A 13,445-nucleotide genomic window follows, 5' to 3' on the forward strand; every position below is an offset into this window, starting at 1 on the left:
GATGCCCTGCTTTCTTGGTTTGTCCACAGGCACGCAATGACATTGGAGCACAGCTATGTTTTGGAAAACTGGCTAAGCAGTTTATGTAGAGAAATTCTACATTTGATGTGAAATTGACGTGAAACAGGACCCTGAGCAATCAGAAGGCCAATGATGGAAAACAGAGGCAGACAGACTCTGGAAACTTTGAGCAGCCCAGAACCATTAGAACTAGGTAACCTGGCAGGCTAATCTTCTGGAAAAAAAATGAGTGAGGAATGCTTTTTAAGGCAGGAGAGGGCCAGAGTAGCATTTGAGCTATAGCTCCCTAATAAGCATGTATGCGCAATCTGCAGACCCTCAGTCACCAAAAGGAAGAGGCAAAGCAGAGCCGCAGGCTGTGGGACAGTTGGCTATTGGTGGCATACTCTTCTAACTGGATGGGTATCCACCACCAACCTTATGAGATCTTCCTGGAAGGCACTAGGCTCTGTGTCAGGCAATAGCCTGTGCCCTGAGCCAGACTCTAAGGGAGGACGCTCCCAAGTAATATGGAAGCCCATTCAGAAAACTCACAATTAGACTCAAGCTCTGAAGATCTTTTGTCTTCTCTCTCTAGATGCAGACTCTATTTCCTCACCTCCACGACTCTCTGGAACTCACCTCAATCAGATTGCTCTCATCAAGGTCAACAAAAACTTTCATGTGGTCACTGCTCCAACCCCGTCTTCCTTAATCTCTCATCAACATCACTTGCAACTATCACTCCCTCCTTGACTCTTTTTCTCCTCTTCCCTTTTGGGTCACTCTGCTCTCTAGGTTTTTCTCTTACCTAACTATCTGTTCCTTATCCATTTTTAAATTTTTGCTAGGCATTTATCATCTGCTTGACCTCCAAACATTGGAGTGGCCTAGTTTTATATCCTCTTTCATCTATATGCGAATTCTCTCACTAAGAGACTGCATTCAGTCACAAGGCCTTAAATATTGAGTCCTTATGACTCCCAAATTTCTACTTTTAGCACTGGTATTCCTGAGATTCAGATTCATATATCCATCCATCTACTTGAAATATTCACAATAAATTTACAAACCTCCAAAAGAGAATTCTATTATTCCCTTCATTTCCACTCGAGGCCCTATACACTACCAGTTTTCCCCATTTCAGTAAGTGTCACCATTATCTACTCAATTGATTAAGTCAAAAACCCAGAAGATTGGATTGGTGGTTACCATAGGGGAAGGGGTGAGGGGGGAGGGCAAAAGGGGTGATTAGGCTCACATGTGAAGGGATGGACTATATTTAGTTTTCAGATGGTGAACACGATGTAATCTACACAGAATCTGAAATATATTATGATGTACATCCGAAAATAAATAAAGAAATTAATTAATTAAAAAAACTCCTAGGATTTATCCTTTATTCTTCTAGTTCCATCATCTCCCTCAACCAATCAATTCCTGCTGGCTCTCAGCAGTTGAAGAAATGCTAACCATCTAACACCAAATCTCCCCACATAGGCTTCAAAAACAACAGAGGAAAACAAGAAGAAAAAAATAAAGCTATACAAAATCCACAACCTCAGCATAATTGAAATACAGAGAACCCTTAAGACTTCACAGTCCCTGTTAGTAGAAAAACAAGCACCATAGATGAATGAAATATTTCTAAGGCTCTCAACACAAGACTTTGTGGACAGGGCCATATGGAAAACCAACAGGAAAGAGAAAAGAGGTAAGCTAACAGAGGGTGTAAGATTAATCTAAAATGATATCAATAAAGACCAAGTTTATGTGTGTGAGAAATATGAAAAAGAATCCTGGTAGATTAAGGCAATGAGTATGTGGAAAGGACTTGGAAGCATACATAATTCAAGGTGATAATCTTCAATAGGTATCACCTATGAGGGAAAATAAGGTGAAAAAAAAGGGAGAAGTGCCGTTGGGAGATTGGATGATGAAAGGCAAAAGAGACAAAAGGGGGAATTTTAAGAGCCTATAAATAAAAAATGAACAACAGCAGCAACAAGTCAGAGAACATACAACCACCGTCCCCTATGATATAAAAAATCAGCCATCCATTAAAAAAACGTACTTCACTGCCCTATCAGAACAGTGTGCTTTTGAACTAGGAATCTTGTAAACCCCCTTAAATCTACAAAATGAATAAATGGAAGGAGCCAAATAAAGCTACTACATGAAGAAAACAGAAAATAAAATTTCCAAGTGATAAAAATCCATCCCCTCAAAAGTCAATTACAAACCAGAAGAAACTTGTAACACAACATTCCAAACTGAATTAAATTTCCTCAAACAACTTTGAATTGGAAATGAAAAGATTAAAAACTGAAATGTATTTAAAAATCACCCCCCCCCAAAAAAAAAGAGGAGAGAGAGTTGATTGAACTCAGGAAAGCGAGAAAGAAAAAAAGACAAAAGCACTTCAGAAATGAAGATTAAATTACAAGCTGTCCAAAGGAAAATTTTAATATGGGGCATTGAAGAAAGAGCAAAACAACCAAGAAAATGAAAATGACATAAAGAAAAAGGTAACAAGGGTCAGTGAAAGAGTGACTTAAAGGGAAGACAAAGACTCAAAATCCCTGAGAAGAGAGAATAAACAATTGGATAGGCTAGGATTTATAACAATAATCCAAGGAAAATTTCTGGAATTAAAAGCCTGAGCCAACATATTGAAAGGACCCAAAGACTGGAAAGATGAATTCCAAGATCCTAGTAAAGCTATTTAATTAAAAAAAAAATTCTCAAGGACTCCAGGAAAAAAGTTCACAAGGGCAAGAGAATTGGGCTGTCAGGAGATGTCTCCAAATCAAGACATAAGGTCAAGAAATATGGAGTAGCATTTTCAAGAAACCCAAAGAAACAAAGTACAAACCAAGGATTTTATAGCTATCCAAGTGTCTTTCAAATATCAAAGCTAGAAGAAAATAACTTTCAATATTCAATAACTCAGAGAATGCTTTACTCATGAGTCTTTCTTGAGGAATATACCAGAGGGTAAACTTCATCCAACAAAGAGATGAGGAAATTTCAGCAAAAGGACTGACGGTAAGCATTTAAGATATGTAATTGTAAATCTAAGACTAAAACAAGGTAGAGACATTGTTGGAAGCAGAATATTTAATTGTTATATTTTTTGATAATGTAGAAATAATGGAAGCAAAATGAGAAAGAGAAGAAATAGGGAAAGGGGAGGCTAGAATAACTTCATGGATTATTGTACAGGCAATAGATAAAAGTCAACAGATACCATCAAAAACTGACAAACCAGTGATGTCTGAAAGATGGTGGAATAAGAGTTTTCAGCACTCATCTTCCCATGAAACATAATTTTGACAACTACCCATGGATGATAGTACCTTTGTGGGAGCTCAGAAGTCCAGCAGAGGTCCCAGCACCCCATTGGAGCAGGAAGTCTGAGAATAGACGTGTTGAAGAGGGTGAATGGAGCAATTTCACTTTACTCATGTCACCTGTCACCCAAGGTGGCATAGCTCCGTGCCAAGAGAGTTCCTTTCAGCCCATGATTTCTCCCACAGGGGAAAATGAGAGCATAGTGAGTGCCCGGCTTCCCCAGCTATGCAAGATGCTGCCCAAGAGGCCCATTTCTTTCTCATGCCAACCAGAACACTGAGTGGATTAGCCCTGCTGAATAGTCTGGGGCTGCTAGGAGCAGGGAAAAGAAAATGTGGGATATACAGACAATGGACTACTACTGAGTCTTAAAAAAGAAGGAGAGCCTGCCATTTGCAACAACGTGGATGAACCTGGAGGACATTATGCTAAGTGAAATAAATCAGACACAGAGAGACAAACACTACGTGATCTCACTTACACGTGGAATCTGAAAAAGTCGAACTCATGAAAGTAGAGAGTAGAATGGTGGTTGTCAGGGGCCGGAGGGTGGGGTACATGGGGAGATGTTGGTCCAAGAGCTATGCAGGATGAATGAGATCTGTATAATACTGTGTCCTATGCTTGAAATTTGCTAAGAAAGTAGATCTTAAGTGATCTTACCACACGCGGTGGTAACTATGTGAGGTGGTGGATATGTTAACTAGCTCAATTATGGTAATCATTTCACAATGTATATGTATATCAAAACATCACATTATACACCTTAAATGCATATAATTTTATTTGTTAATTATACCTCAATAATGCTGGAAAAAATTGCTGACAAACCAGATAGGAAAGGGTTAAATAAGAAAAGAGAGGATTAAAGGTGTTGAAAATTCTAAGGACAAAGGTAACTACAAGAACAAAAATACAAACCGTTCTAAATATCAAAAGAAATTTTAAAATAAAAGAGTAAGAAAAACACATCAGCAAGTATTACAAAATTAACAGAGTAAATTATGACCTAAAGAATATATGATCAAGTTGAGACCAAACACATCAGGCATATCAACAAATGTGAATGGGTTTAACTCACCTAATTAAATGAAAAAGATTTCAAATTGTCTGCTAAAGTAAGACCCAGCTACCTGCTGTATACAAAGGTCACACCTAAAACAAAGGAATTCACAAGGCAACAATAAAGGAAAGGGAGAAACGATAAATGGCAAATGAAAAAAAGAAAGCAAGCAAGCAGTAATAGTGATCTTGATATCAGACAGAGTAGAAAGCAATTTGAAAAGCATTAAACATAACAAAGGACATGTTTTAATGCTTAAACCCACAATTACCAAGAAATATAAAGGGTATGAATATCTATGAACCAAAACTCACAATAATTACCTTTATAAAGTAGAAACGACAGGAGTTGCAAGAATAATAGAAGACTACTGTCAGTTTAAAATAGATCAAGTGGCAAAAAAATAGACAAGGGTATATAAGAGCTAACATAAAATAAAATAAAAGACCTTGTGGATATGGATCAAACCCTACAGCCTGATAATAGAGAAAAACCTTCTATGAGCTTAGGAAACATTCACAAAAATTGACCACATGTTAGCTAATTAAGAAAGCATCGCTATATTCCATAAAGCAGCAATATAAGAATTTTCTATGGTTACAATGTAATAAAATGAGAAATCATTAACAATATTAAAAAACTGAACAGGTCCCGCCACCTGGAAATTTACAAAATAATTTCTTTTGACTAACTCCTGGGTGAAAGGGGAAGCTGTAAACAAAAATGTAAATAGTTTTAAACATAATATAACGAAAACTGTACATATCAGAGTCTATGGAAAACGTTTAAAGCAGTGAGCAGATGACAGTATATCAGTAAAATGAAGGCATAAAAAAATTAACTATATTTCCAGCACAAAAATCTAGAAGAGGAACAAAAAAAAATGAGCCAAGAAGTACATAGAAGGGAATAATAAAGGCAAAAGTAGAAATTATTGAAGTAGAGAAGAGAAAAATGGTAGAAAAAAGAGAAAAAGAGAAGGAGCACCAACCACAAAATAAGAAATGACAAGGGGAAAATAACCATTGAAAAAAAAATTTAAAAAAACGAGACTACTTTTCGGATCTCCGGAAATAGTTTGAAAAGCTAAATGGAACTGGTAATTTCCTGGGAAAATACAGCTTATAAAAATGGACTCTATTAGAAACAAAAACCTAGACTGAGTCCCATAGAAGAAATAGAGGAAAATAACAAGGAAATACCCCATAAAAAACCCACCGTGTCCAGATATTTTCCCAGGGAATTTCTACCAGGCCATTAAAGACAAAAATAGTCCTAACATAAGTTGTTCTAAAGCATGGCAAATGAAGGAAAACTTTCTTATTCTTTTTATGAAGCCAGCATGACATTGACACCTAAACTTGGTAAAGACAATACAAAAAAGAAAAAAAGAGAAAATTATAGACCAATTTTACAAATTTGAATGTGTAAAACTATTAAATGACATGTTAGCAAGCAGAATCCAACACTGCATTGAGAAAAATAAAATGTCATGATCAAGTGGAATGTGATCTAGAAATGGAAGGTTGGTTTGATGGTAAGAAATCCATTCAAATAAGATACCATATTAATAGATCAAAGGAGAAAATCATATTATTATCTCTATTAATGCAGAAAAAGAATTTGACACAATTCAACACCCAATTCCTGATTAAAAAGAGAACATACTCAAGAAAATAGGTATTGAGGAATATTTTCATAATATGATAAAATTATATATCTTAGTCCTAAAACCAGCATCTTACTTCATGGGGATCTAGTAAAGGCATTCCCACTAGGATCAAGAACAAGAGTGGGATGTCTTCTATCTCCTTTACATTGTACTGGAAGTACTAGCCAGTGAAATTGGATAAAAGAAATCAATTATAAGCATGCAAATTTGAAAATGACTTTAAAATATCTCTGTTTGCAGATGATGTAACAGTATATCTGAAAGTCCTTAGAGAATCAATGACAAAAGCTAAAAGCATATAAAATTAACGTGCAACCAATAGTCAGAGGAGATCATGACAGCAAATCTCATTAACAATGGCAACAAAGATGAAATCTTTGGTAATAAATTTAGCAAGAAGATTAAAACCTATGTGAAGAAAACTTTACAACACCCCTAAAAGGCACAAAAGTGGACTTGAACAAATAGAAAGATATCCTCTGTTCTCAGCTAGGATAATTCAACGTCTTAAAGATGTCACTTCACCCTAATTAATACATAAATTTAATGCAATCCAAGTAAAATTACCAATAGGCTTTTTACTGAGTTGGACAAGTTGACACGAAGCTCATATGAAAAAATGAACACGGAAGAAGAACCAGGAAATCACTGAAAGAGAAAACCCAGGTGGGGGGACTTGCCCTACCAGGTGTTAAAGCATGAAGCCTCTGCAATTCTGACAGTGTGGTACTAGTGCGTAAACAGGCTAGTGGAAGAGAATGCAAAATCCAGAGAAAGACCCAGGAGCATACGAAATTTTAAAATATGAGAAAAGTGGCATGTCAAATTATGGGGGCAAAGATGGACTTCTTAATAAATGTTGCTAGGATAAGTAACAGCATTTGCGAAGAAAACATAAAACTAGATCCATACTTTACACTATGTACGAAATTAAACACCAAACATCAGAAATTGTAATGTAAAAAAACAACGAAACTATACAAGTACGAGAAGCAAACATGGGTGAATTCCTTTATAACCTTGGTGTAAGAAAAAGCTTTTTCACTATGACTCAAACTCTGGATGCAATAAAAAAGAAAATAATTGACGCGTTTGACAAATATATATGAATTTCTTATTTTTTTTGGTGTGGCAAAAACACCATAAGCAAAGTCAAAAGATAAATAACAGGGGTCGGCCCCATGGTGTAGTGGTTGTGTTCACGTGCTCCGCTTCTGTGGCCCAGGGTTCAGGGATTTGGATCCCAGGCATGGACCCATACACTGCTCATCAATCCATGCTGTGGTGGCGTTCCACATACAAAATGCAGGAAGATTGACACGGATGTTAGCTCAGGGCCAATCTTCCTCACTGCCTCCTCCACCAAAAAAAGATAAATAACCAACTGGGAAAATTGCAACATATAGCACAGGTAAAGACTTAACATCCCTGATATATAAATAGTTCTTAAAAATTGAGGAGAAAGAAGATAAAAAAATCTGATAGAAAATTGGGCAAAGACATAAAAAGGTAATTCAAAAATTACATAAAATTGTCTTCTAAATATATGAAAAGATGTCAACTTCACTTATAACAAGAAAAGTAAAACTATATTGAGATAAAATTTTTTACGTATAACTTTGACAAACATTAAAGTTAAACCACACAAACTGTTGGCGACGATATGGAGAAACAGTCTGATACACTTCTGGGGGAAATGCAAATTGACTGAACCCTTAAGGAAGGAAGTTTAGAAATATCTAGCAAAACTACACATTTGCCCCCTTTTTGATCCAACAATTCCTCTTCTAGGAATGTGCCCTGAAGACATACCTCCAACAGTAATATATATATGTGTGTGTATACCCACAAACACACACACACACACACACACTCCTTTGTTGCAGCAATATTTGCAATTGAAAAATATTGGAAACAACATATATGTCCATACACGAGAGTATGAGAGTAATTGAATAAACTAAGATATAGCTATATAACAAAATACCATGCAGCTGTAAAAAAGAATGTGGAAATCCTCCATGAAGTAATACAAAGTGGTTTCCAGGCATCCATATTATGTTACCTTTTCTATAGGAAGGAGGGGAAATAAAATATACATGAATTTCTTATTTTTCCCCCCAAAATTTACAGGAAACTAACAACATTTGTTTCCCTCAGGAGATGGTGGGAATGGGGTGAAAGAAATGATGTGTACTTTTTCTCCATGTACTTCTTTTGTACAGCTTAGGCTTTTGGAACCATGCTATAATATTTTACATATCCCCTCCCAAAAAAACCCAATAAGGATGGGGAAAGTGAATCTAAAATTAGAAACAAAAAGAAACAAATGAATCTAATTGTATTTTCAATAAATATATAACCATACCCTAGGGACAGGAGAAGAACTAAACCAAGTAACTTTTGAACACGATATTTTATACAGCCTCACACTTAATATAGAAAGAACTATAAGTATATATTGAACCCAATTAACAAGTTTGTTTTACAAAATGATATAGGCTAGTAATTCTGAAAATATCTTCTGGGTATTCTAGGGTTGAACAAATAAGGAAACGTATTGAGAATAATGAAAGTCAAGTTTCTCACTATCAAGAGAAGTAAGTTAAAATATGAGTACGGGGGTGAAGATTGGAATGAATCCTGTGACATTGGATTGGAATTAGGGGTATCATTATAAACTTGTGGTTTTAAAGAGAACGGGAGGGATGGAGGTGGGGTGGAAGGGGGCAGAGAGAGAGAGACAGAGAGAGAGGGAATTATATAGATATTTGCACAGCTTGGGTTGATGTTCAGCTAGAGAGCCTAGTAGCAATGATAATTTCTCACTATGGGGTTGGGGTAGAGGAAGCAGAAAATGTTGTGCCAGAAAGAAAGTTTTCAAGGACTGATAGGGACCTGTCAGAAGGACCTAGGTACTTCCCTGAAGTCTCCCTCCTTATAGTTGCAGGGCCTGGGCAGAGGGACAAAAGGAAGTCACATACTGTTTATTTAAATGTTCAAATTGATGGGTCAAGCTAACAAGCTGTTAAATAAAATATATTCCCTCCTCCTTTTCTTTCAGGGCAAAGCACAAATTCAGTCCCCCGCTACCACGAATTACGCAGTTGAGTTTCCCACATTTGGGGAAATCACAGGGGTCAGCACATGGGAGTGCAACGGATGAGCCTGGCCCTGGGAAAAACACCTTCGTGATCATGGTGTCTCCCCTGCCAGGTAACTCCATCCTGCTACTTTGAAAAATGTGTGTGTGTATAGAATGAAAGATAGGTGTATGGCTTTTACATGATTAAAAGTTGGCAAAATATTAAAAGAAAAAAGGACATTGGAACCAACTTGATGGGGCTCTTACCAGCTAAGACTGGGATCATTTGAGTGTAAAAATAAATGATGGCAATGGGTTGTTACCTATTGAATAAAATAAGAGTCTATAAGTTATGACTAACAGAAATAAATGAATACATTAAAAACAGGGGACAAAGGAGAGCTCATCCTCACAAACACTTGCAGAAGGAATGGTGGATTAGAAGATCATCATTTGGCAAATACCTTACTAATTGATTTAGACAAGAATTGTCAACAAATGCTAAAACTGAGAAATGAAGTTTGATGAAGAACAAGATGTTTATATAGTCTAGAAGTATATCCTTACAAAACGCATACACATTAAAAAGAAATAGTAACTTTATGGTGGAGAAAACCTTGGTGGACAACACTCTAAGTGATCCAAGTGACATCACAGTAATGAGACACGTGGATATCATATGCCTCCTGATATGATGCACTAAGAACTCAACATTACTTTTGCAGTATTCCTGCCAAAAAGGCATAACCAGAATCTAATGGTGAGCAAACCTTAGACAAACCCAACATGAGGGACATTCTACAAAATAACCGGCCTGTCACTTTCAAGAATTAAGGTCATGAAAGCCAAGGAAAGATTGAGATACAAGGAATCTAAAGAGGCATGACAACTAAATGTAACATGTGACCCTGGATCAGATTTTTAACAAATTTAATGTAAAGGACATAACTGAGACAACTGGGAAAGTTGGGGCTAACAGTACTACATCAACATTAATTTCCTGTAATTGCATTGTATTGGAAATGCCCCTCGATGTTTAAGTGTAAAGAGGTGATTGATCAATTGATAGTAGATCGAGAGACAAATAGACAGATAGAGGGGGTAAGGGGAAGGGGAGATAGAAACAGAGAGACAGAGAGAGAGAATGGAATGATAAAGCAACCATGGTAATCTGTGAGCAATTAAGGAATTGGGGTGGACAGTTTATGAAAGCTCCTTATACTATTCTTCACGCTTTTCTGTTATATTGAAATTAACCTGAAATAAGGAGTTAAAAATATTTGGCGAAGCAGAGGGAGTGATTTGGGGTAGAGAGGAAAAAAGATTGGCCGTGGATTAATCACTGTTGGCCAAGCTGAGTGATGGGGATACAGAAATGAATCTATTATCCTCTTTATTTTTGTACATGTTTGAACATTTCCATATTAACACATTTTTTAAAAGGAGAGAACAATAAATATTTTTCTATATACTGAACACATCATGTTCTCTTGGCCTCAGCAGTCACCACCTTGGCGTAAACTGTCCCCATCTCTAGCCTGCAGCTTCTTGTCCACTTTGTCTACAGCCTTTCTTGATCCTGATAATCAATGTCCGTCCCCCTTGCCCCCACCGTTAGCCAGATAATCTTTTAATTGTCTGAGTCAGATCCCACTACTTTCCATTTAAAACTCTCCAATGAATTCCCAGTGGACTAAGGGTAAAATCCCAACCTCTCCCCTTGACTCTAGTTGCCCTGCATAAGCCAACACTGTTATCTCTTCTGAGAAGCTTCTTACCACTTTCTCCCTCAAGCCATCTTGATCTTGGATATAATCCCTGAATGTGCTGAATTTATTTCATCTCCAAGGCCTTTGCATTGCTGTTCCATCTGCCTGGAATGCCTTGAGATCTTGACCACCTCATCATTTGAGTTCTGTTATCTGTCACCTCCTCAAAAATGCCTCCCCTGATGGTTCCACTCAATTGCCGCACTCTCCAGTCACCCTCTCTCATATCACTCTTTTCTGTTCTCATCCCTCACCATATGAAATTATTTCTTTGTATATTTACTAATTGTCACTTTCCATGCTCCCCATCAGATGGAAAGATCATGAAAGGAAGGGACTTGCCTATCCTCTTCACTGACAGCATAGTGTCTGGCACATATTATATGTGCCATAAAAAATGAATGAAGTTAGACATTCGAATTCTAGTTTCATTTCTCATTGGTTCAGTAACCTTGGGTAAATTCCTTGGGTAAATTCTTTAATCTTTCTGAGTCATAGTGTCCTCATCTACAGATGAGGTATCAATACCCTGTACACATCTCACTGGGTTGAACAAAATTTTGAGTGTACAAGTGCCTGAAAGATACAAAGAAGTATACATGCATGTCTTTATAATTGTAATAAATTGATATTGGGATTATTGACAAGATCATTTTCCCTGTGTTCAACAGAATAAATTCCAAGCTTTTTTCATGGCATGCAATGCCCCCCATTAACTGCTCTCTCTCTGTCTCTGGTCTTCTCTCTACACCCTGGAACCAACCCCACCAAATCTCCCCAAATGTATCATGGAATTCCCAATCTTTGGGCCTCTTTCCAGGTGCTCCCTTTGCAGGATGCGCCCTGTCCTCCACCTTATTGTCTGCGTGGAAAAAGCCCGATTATCTTTCAATACTCAGCTCAAATATTACTTTTTCTATGAGACTTTTCCTAAGCACCTCCTCATCCCCTCCACTTCCAGGCTTCCAATTGTACCCAGGGTATTCTGCCAATGTGATTCCTGATATAGTTTATTGTACAAATTTGTTTTCATAATTGTCTATGCCGCTGGATTTGTGCGTTCCCTCAGGGCAGGAACTGTATCTTATTTATCTGTGTATCATCCCCACTGACTCAGAGCAAGCCCTTAGTAGTGACTGTTGGATTTTTATCATCATCATCAACATCATCATCATCAATAGCTCTTATAGAGGAGATCATGGCCCATGATGGCACAATTTTGCAGAGTAAACAAATGCAGATAGGGTGTGAGAGACTAGGTTCAAGCTGTGGCTCTGACCTTGGGCAAATCACTTCCCCACTCTGGACTTCAGTTTCTTTTTCTGCCAAAAGAATGGAACTGCATAATCTGTAAGCTCCTTTCCAAAACTACATTTCATGCTTCCCATTCCTCAGCAGCAGGACTTTGAGGCGATGGAACAGCTGTACAAATTATCCCCTAATTGGGATGTCAGAAGTGTGGTTCCTTTGAGCCTCACGGAGAGAGGCTTCGACCTTCCACTAGGGACTGGTGCCTCTCAGTTCTAAACCAGCTTAAGCCAGTGCTGTCCTTCATGCCTCCCTGCACAGCTCTTAGCTGACCTTAATGATTCCTCTCTCTGTGAGCGATCCTTTGAGCTGCAATTACTAATTGATGTTTGTAAAGTCTTTGAAAGTCTCAGGTGACAGATGTAATCAAAGGCCAATTTATGATAATTGTTATTAGTACAGCTCCTCATTATTTGTTAATGTTAACGGCAGGGCCAGCAGGTGTTTCAAGATTGAGCGAGGGATTGAGGCTGGCCATGTCTGGTGGGAGAAAGAGAAAAACACGGATGTTGGGGGGGGATTTGGGGCTTTTGAGGTACTCCTGTTGGTTTCAGTCTAGCCAGATTCCACTTTGTGGGGTTATGACTCAGCATGAAGCATGGCACTAAATGCACAGGACCGCACAATGGAATTTTTATGTGCACAGGTTCAAACCCAGCTCAGTCTCTTCGGCATCATGGCCTCTCTGAGTCTTGGCTTGTTCGACTGTTAAATGAAGGTACATATAGTATCGATTTGCATTTGCTGTGGTTGGAGAATGAGTTTGAGGTAAATAAGAGTGGATTTGGTAATACCAATTAGGAAGCTGCTGAAGTTTCCCAGGCAAGAGATGATGGTATTCCGGGTTAGGATGATGGCTCTGGAGATGGGAAAAGCACATGGATTGGAGAGAATTTTAGAGTGTGGGACCAGTAGGACTTGGTGACAATTGGATGTAGAAGGTGAGGGTCTTGGACAATCCAGACTTCTGAGATAGGAAAGTCTTAGGGATGTTTTAGCAGAGAAGGAATGATTTAAAATAATCATTGCCTATTATTTCCATCAGTCTCTTGTAGGTTTGATTTATTTGAATCTCCTCTCAACTCTGTATCCAGATAAATTGAGTTTATGAGTATGCAAAGTTGGGGGCCATGATGTAAAAGATGGAACTTCACCAAATTTCAGTCTCCAGGAAGAGTCTGCAGAAGAACAGTC

General features: G+C 37.8%; 1 protein-coding gene and 1 non-coding gene across 16 annotated transcripts in view; both read right to left on the reverse strand.

Annotated features, from left to right (window-relative positions):
* The window catches only part of PTPRT (protein tyrosine phosphatase receptor type T), a 1,011,807-nt gene that overhangs the window by 194,747 nt on the left and 803,615 nt on the right, over nucleotides 1-13,445 (reverse strand). The gene's annotated exons all lie outside the window — the stretch shown is intronic.
* LOC123277472 (U1 spliceosomal RNA) lies at nucleotides 9,151-9,313 on the reverse strand. The gene has a single exon (XR_006514423.1). It is a non-coding gene; the product is annotated as a U1 spliceosomal RNA (small nuclear RNA).

Source organism: Equus asinus, chromosome 15 (assembly GCF_041296235.1).
Source record: "Equus asinus isolate D_3611 breed Donkey chromosome 15, EquAss-T2T_v2, whole genome shotgun sequence".
NCBI classification, from domain to species: Eukaryota; Metazoa; Chordata; class Mammalia; order Perissodactyla; family Equidae; genus Equus; species Equus asinus.